The sequence below is a fragment of the Lagopus leucura genome, unplaced genomic scaffold (assembly GCF_019238085.1).
Source record: "Lagopus leucura isolate 7727_CA_CO unplaced genomic scaffold, USGS_WTPT01 111-35_obj-0_obj, whole genome shotgun sequence".
Classification (NCBI taxonomy): Eukaryota; Metazoa; Chordata; class Aves; order Galliformes; family Phasianidae; genus Lagopus; species Lagopus leucura.
In genome coordinates, this window is record NW_024962842.1 from 35,716 (window position 1) to 43,029 (window position 7,314).

Sequence of the window (7,314 nt, forward strand, 5' to 3'; positions counted from 1 at the left end):
TGCACTGGGTCTGTTTAGCCTTGAGAAAAGATCACTGAGAGGGGACCTGATCCAGGTCTATAATATCTAAGGTGTGAGGGGCAGAGAGGAGAGGCCAGACTCTTTTCTGCAGCATGTGGAGACAGGACAAGGGGAAACGGCCAGGAACTGCAGCATAGGAAGTTCTCCACAAATGGGCACAAGAACTTCTTTAGGTGAGGTGACGGAGCACTGGAACAGGCTGCCCAGAGGGGTTGTGAAGTCTCCTTCTCTGGAGATGTTCAAGACCTGCCTGGACACCAACTTGTGTGACCTGGAGTAGGAAGTGCTTTGGCAGGGGGTTGGACTCGATGACCTCTGGAGGTCCCTTCCAACCCCTTCGGTTCTGTGGTTCTGTGACCCGCCTGGTGACCAGGAGCAGCTCCTGGCTGAGCCGGGCAGCCCCGAAGGAGGGGCGCTGATCCCATGGATCGAGGCGTGTTGGAGCCTGGCAGTCAGGCGTGCGCCTTTGGTTCTTGCTTTGCTCAAATCATCAGCATCCGAACCCGAAGTCATTTGTCGCTCCAGAAACAGCGGTGGAGGCACAAAGAAACGCGCTTCATCCCGCCCTGAACACCGCCGCGCACCCCCGCTCGGCGCTTTCCTGGCGGCACGGATGCGGCCCGTGCTCGCCGCTCTCCAGGAAGGCCCGCACCGAGCGGGGCGGCACGGGCTCGGCCTCGCCGCAGTCCCTCGCGTCCCCGTCCTCCTCCTCCCCTAGCCCTGGCCGGGGCCCGGCCGCCCCGGACCCCGGAAGCGGAACGGGCGCTCGGCGACAGACATCGCCGCGGGCAGCCGGGCCGGGGCCAACGGGGACGCGCGCGGTGATGACGCAACGGCGGCGCGACATCGGAACTAAAGGACTCCACGGGCGCCGCCCCGCCCCGTTCCGCGGGCCGACCAATAACGGCGCGGAGGAGGCGGGGCCGAGCGCGGGATCTCCGCCAATGGCGGCCGTAGCCTCGGGACCCCGGCGATGGCGCCGGCGGAGCCGTGGGGCTCCGTGCCGGGAAAGTGGTGCTCCGCCGCCGCGCGTCCCCGCTGCCCCGTGCCTTGGGGACGCCGGGCGCTCAGGGGAAGGCGGCGTGGGGGCCCGTCCGTCCCTCGTCGGCACCGAGCCGTCCTCCGGAGTCGCCGTTCGGACGGAAACCGGTTGGGAACGCCGTCGTTTCTGTCGCTGTGTGCGTTCGTCGATTAAACGTTTCCCGTTCGTTTTTCGGCGCTTCTGCCCGCGGTCGTTTCTGCAGCTCCGGTAAGCCACCCCGTCCCCGTGCCCACCGCAGGGTAAGGACGTGGCGGCGCAAACGGCCGTGTCGTAGCACTGCGACCGTCGGCCCCGTTCCTCCCCCGCATCCCCTCCCCTCTTCGGCACCGCGCGGGAAATGCTTGGGGTGGGATTTCGGGAGAGCTGGGGCGGCTCAGCCTGCAGAAGAGGAGGCTCGAGGGGATCCGGGGCGCGACCATCGGTCCGTGCAGGGAGGCGCGGAGAGGTCGGAGCCGGGCTGTGCCCGGCGGTGCCCAGCAGCGGGACCGGAGGCACTGGGCACACGCTGCAGTGCAGCAGGTTTGTCACTACTGAGCCCCCGGCTCGGGTCGGCGCCGTTGGATATTTTTGCCGGTGATCACGATGCAGGAGATGAGTGCATCATTGTGAAATCCAACGGGCATCCTAAGGCACGAGGTGCTGCTGGCATCCTGAGGTTTTTAAGGGGCAGCAGGGAGACCTGGAGGGCTCAGGACAGTAGCTGGGGGCTCTTGAAGGGGCTTTGAGGTGCTGTGGGTTCGGAATTGTTGGTAGAGCAACAAAGTGCTCGGTGACTGTCTGAAGGAACTTCTGTGTCACAAAAGGCTGCTCAGAAGTGCAGAGTCAGTTTAGGACAAGTAAACAATCCTTTGAGCTTACTGGCACCACGTCAGCTTTCCTTGCCTTGTGTTGTGCATCTTTCTAGAACTGCAGAGAAACGGTGCAGGGGTATCTCATGCTGCTCGACTGTGGGTGTCCCTGTCTGCACAAGGTGCCCTAGCTTCCCTTGCACTTGCCAGCCATCTCATTGATGGAGAGCTGCTCAGGCAAATAAAAATGGCCTTACTTGGATACTGAATCAATCACCACTGACTGTAACAAGGTTCAGACAGTCAACTCATAGAGACAGCTCTGTATAAGTGTTGACAGCCTGGAACTAAGTCTTGTGGCTTGTGCTTTGTGTCAGCATAAAAGCTGGTATTTAGAATGTCCATATAGCTTGAAATGTTATAAAGCTGGTGGAAGAAGATCTCTTGATTTCTTATGGTAACTTAAAATCAGAACATTCAGAATATCATAGGAGTGAATATCATCAGGATATGCCACAAAGGGCTTATCTTTTATGCTCAGATAGGCAATCTTTTCCTGCAAAACGTTTTACATGGGGGGATGTCTCTTTGCCTGCTGAGGCTCTCCTCTTCCATGAAACTCTTATCTGTGAGCCTGTAGACATGTCAGTATTTCCACTGACATAATGCAGCAGCAGCCATTTGCTGCTTAATCTTGTGCTTTGTTGCTTTTTTTTTTTTTTTTTTTTTTAATTGCAAATGTGGTGCTGTTTTCCTATTTTGTTGTTGACAAAAGGTATTGCCTGGGTCTGATTCACTCTGGTCTGCCCAGTCAGATTTGGACCCAGGATTAAGTCATTTTATGTGGAAGTTTTGTACTTTTGCCTATGACTGCTGCGGAAGAGATTTAAATCACTGAATTAGTGGTGGAGAATTTTCTTCCATTACCCCTTTCTCAAGCCATCAAACTGCCATACCTGAGCACTGTTCCATGGCCAGGATCTGCATGCAGTCTGCTGCAGTGTGATGCTGCAGTGTGGCACTGCAGTGGAAAGGTTCCTTTCTGTGTTAGAAATTGAGCATGAGCACTGAAGATTTGAGTTTGCAAACTTGATTTATGCAGCTTCAGTTACTCAACCTTTTTCTCATGCTACTGATATACTAATGTGAAGGAAAAAATGTATTTTTAAGTGTTTCACTGCTTGGTAGCAAAGGTAGAAAACCTGAATTTATTAGCATTTTTTGTAATAAGTCTTGCACTCTGTGCTCTGCACCTCATGGTTTAGAGTGAACCCATACAGAATTTAGCCCGTTCACTTCAAAAGAAATTGTGTTCTCAGTAAAATGTAGTACTGAATTGACAGCTTTTGTTGACAGATGTTCTGACAAATCCTGCTTGTGAACTGGCACGGATCAGTTTTAGATGTCAGGTTTCAGTAGGCCTGTGGCTTTTTGAAAATGGACGCATCGTGTTGGTGTGGCTTGTTCTCAGGACGTGTCTGTCTGTAGAGGAGGTTTTAGTGTATGTACTAATGGGAGTGAGAAATTCTTGTTAGCCACAAAGAGGCACAGCCTAAATAGGAACAAGAAAGTCTCTGTGTGTTCCTTCCTTTCTGCCACTGTTGCAATGTATAGAACTTGTTTCAAGTTTTGCGTTTATTTGAGTTACTGCCAGTTTCTAAAGGAATGATGTATTTCTCTAGATAACTGCATGTTATTTCACTGAAACAGCTGAAATTTAAAGCGAATGTTATGAACTCAGCCGTCATCCAACCGCAGCCGGTATATTTTAAGAGCTTAAGGCTTTGGACATTGGAATGTTTTCTGCAAGCCTTGTACTTGCAGCAAGCCAGTTGCTCTGCATGCAGTAGGCACACAGCGAAGTGGTAGAAGTGATAAAGCTCATTCCAGCAAAACCAGAGGCACAGGCCTCAGTTACTGCAGTTACTGTAGTGCAGGTTTGTGTAGTTCGCCTTGCGTGAGCTGTCTGAGTGTCCAAACTCCTCCTCTCATTTTAGTCCTAAGACTTTGAAAGATTCAAGCTTTAGCTGTCATTTTCTGTGCCAGCCAAGATGGCTGGGTGTGGGAGGTGGGAGGAAGCAACAGAACATGTGCTCTAGAAATACTGAACATGGAAGCCAGGCAAAGGATCTGGCAAAAGTTTGATTGAGGGAGCCAGAGATGTACTCTGGCCTTTAAAAAATGTCTATCCATCACTCAAGTACGTTCAAGAAAAATAAAACCTGATATGCCTAACCAAAAGAGGCTTAAACTGTATGTCCGAAAACTTCAGATGCAACTGTAGGAGCCTAATTTGCAATGCTTACTCTTGAATCTTTTCCAGATGTTTCTTCCATATTATTTGCCTGTGCTAGCGGTCCATATGCTTCCCTATGCTTCTTGCAGATAACACTGCCAATGTCAGGACACTACTGCAGTTGGTACCTCTGTGGTACCTCTGTGCTTAGGAAATTCTAGTCATGGCAAGATCCACAGAAGGGTCTCTAGGAAGCAATAGTTTTCTCTTGATGCATTTAATCTTATGTTTGCCTGTTTTTTGCATTTTCACCATCACAAAAAATAGGTCTTTATTCAATGTAATGCATGTACCTTATTTTTTTTAGTACAGTATTTTTATTCATACATCAGGGCAAGCTTTTTTAATGACAGGTGAATAAGCTAACGCACACTTCTTCCAATTTCATCCTCAGTAAAGATATGCAAATAAATTGTTTCACTGGGGTACAATTTTTGTTCTACTCTTTTTTCAACATTTTGCAAGCCAAAATGTGCAGTTCCATTTTTCCAAGTAACAAAACAGTTGTATTATGCAGTTACCAGCTGAACTGATGATGGTGTGTAGCCCTGCCCTCCCAGGACGAGGTACAAGGTACACTGTTAACAGAGTCCTCTTTTCTTAGGATCACCTTGTGAGACAGTTTAGGATGTACATTTTGTTAAGGACAACCAGTCTATATGAGCAGATGAACTTCTGTTACGCTGTATTTATTTTTTTTATTAAACACCAAAACAAACTTGCCTTCTGCTGGTGTATCCAGTTGTCTGGGTGTTGCTGTTGTGCTCAGTTAAACAATTCTAATAGTGCCAAATTGTTGGCAAGTATACCTCAGAAGAGAGTGCAATGGAAGTACTCTACAGGACACTGAGGTTTTAAAGTGTTTCATACGATAGTCACCTACAGACTGGGAGCTAAAACCTGATAAAATTAACACAGACACAAAAAGCTCTTCAGTATTTTGCTACTATGCATGCTAGACTTGGTCCAATGTGGATCACAATTATGCAGACAGGGATTTTTGCTTGGAATCTGTGGAACAGCTGAAGTAGGCCAAGAGTACGTGTGCGTGGAGACTGCTTTCATCCTGCCCATGAGTACTGCAGCCAAGTACAAATATCCTCGTTGGCAGCAGGATGCGGACAGTTTGGTTAGGATTTAAAGATTGAACTTTCCCTTACAGCGATGAGGTTCTGATGTCTTGCAGACACAATCCCTGCCCTGCGGGATGAATGGTTTGTCCACTGCCAGGTATCTTGGAGGCACCGGCTACTGCTTGACTGAGGATCGTAGAATCACAGGATCACTGAGGTTGAAAAAGATCTCTAAGATCATCTAGTCCAACTGTCCACCTACCACCAATGTAGCCCACTAAACCATGTCGCTGGGTACCACCTCTAGACATTTCTTGAATACCTCTGGGGATGGTGACTCCAGCTCCCTGGAAAGCCTGTTCCAGTGCCCAGTCACTCTTCTGGAGAAGTTTTTCTTAATGTTGATGCTACAGTTTGGCTTCCTCTGATTGAATGATCCTATTCATCTCTTGCATTAGGCTGCAGCTGCAAAATGAATCACCAGGCATGTTAGCAGGGAAACATGGTAATGGAATTTGCTCCTGAAGAGGATGCTGACAGTAGACCTTGGTTGCCTCACTCAGGATTTGTCTGAGCTGATCTCTGCAATTCTGTCAGGTATCGTAGCCATGTTACCGTGGCCATGTTCTGTTCAAGAGAGGAAGGGTTGGAAGCCCTATGGGGAAGGACCTGGGGGTCCTGGTGAATGAAAAACTGAACATGAGCCAGCAGCGTGCTCTTGCAGCTCAGAGGGCTGATGGTATCCTGGGCTTCATCAGAGGAGGGGTGGCCAGCAGGGACAGGGAGGTGATTGTCTCTGCTGTGCCCTCGTGAAGCCACATGTGGAGAACTGCATCCAGGTCTAGGGCCCTCAGTACAGGAGAAATTGGAGCTGTTAAAGAGGGTCCAGAGGAGGGCACGAAGATGGTTAGAGAGCTGGAGCACCTCCCCTATGAAGACAGGCAGGGGGAGCTGGGCTTGTTCAGCCTGGAGAAGAGAAGGCTGTGGGCAGACCTGATTGCTGTCTTCCAGTATTTAAACAGGAGGTGAGTCAACTTTTCACAAGGGTAGACAGTGATGGGACAAGGGGGAATGGTTCTAAGCTCAAGGAGGGAAGGTTTAAATTAGATGTCGGAGGGAAGTTCTGTGGAGAGAGAGAGCTGAGGTGCGGGAACAGCTGCTGGAACACAGCCCAGAGAGGCTGTGGATGCTTCGTCCCTGGAGGTGTTCAAGGCCAGGTTGAATGGGGCCCTGGCAATCTGGTCTAGCACCAGATTTGTGGCTGTTGTGCCTGTGGCAGAGGAATGGAACTAGACGGCCCTTGGGGTCCCTTTCAACCCAAGCCATTCTGTGATTCTGTGCAAGTCTGAAAATCCATTGTGATGTTATGGCAGATGTTACTTGTTCCATTAAAGAGAAAGTGTTTTGTTTTGTTTTGTTTTTCCTTCCCTCTTAGGTGAAACGTATTGGGTATTCAAGGAGCCTTCCTTAGCCTCTCTGTGGAACCAATTTACTTCTCTAGCATCGTCTTGGAGAGTTTATATCATGGGAATCATCTATCCAGAGCCGTATACCAGAGGATAGCAGAGATAGAAGATCTACCACCTCTTTATACACTCAACAGACCTTTACTTAGTGGCAAGTATCTAATGGAGAGAGCCGTACCGGTAACTAAGTCTGTTCCAGTACCATTGTGATTTTGCAGTTTTTCAAAACGTTGGAAATATGTCTTGTGAGTAAATTGGTTTCTGGTTACAAAGCAGAAGATACAGTGTAAACCTAGCAGGGATACACAGACAGAGATACCATAGCAAGAACCCATGGTGAGTTAAAAGATGCCAAAAAAGCCAGGGTATGAACTGAAGGCACTTTCACCTAATTGCCATCTGGAGTGTACCCTAGCAACAGGTGAGACAAGTTGAAAGCCCTGGCTTGATGAAACCTCTTGTCATCTATGGATAGTGCATTAGCTCTCATTTTCACTTCTCTTACAATTGCAGGTATTTATTGAATAGCTACGTCATTTATCAGTCTTCCAAGATGAAAATATTTGGCTCACAATCTTTAGGCCAATACCCAACTGAAAGTGGATGAAGAGACAATCTCAGATGTCGC

At 49.1% G+C, this 7,314-nt stretch overlaps 1 long non-coding RNA gene across 2 annotated transcripts; it reads left to right on the forward strand.

Annotated features, from left to right (window-relative positions):
- The first annotated feature begins 1,086 nt into the window (after nucleotides 1–1,086).
- On the forward strand, nucleotides 1,087–7,308 carry LOC122190854. 2 transcript variants are annotated; one of them, XR_006182230.1, is made up of 4 exons: nucleotides 1,087–1,270; nucleotides 5,679–5,817; nucleotides 6,656–7,107; nucleotides 7,200–7,308. It is a non-coding gene; the product is annotated as an uncharacterized LOC122190854 (long non-coding RNA). The 2 variants fall into 2 exon arrangements; XR_006182229.1 differs by having other exon boundaries at nucleotides 6,656–7,308.
- Nucleotides 7,309–7,314: the final 6 nt, after the last annotated feature.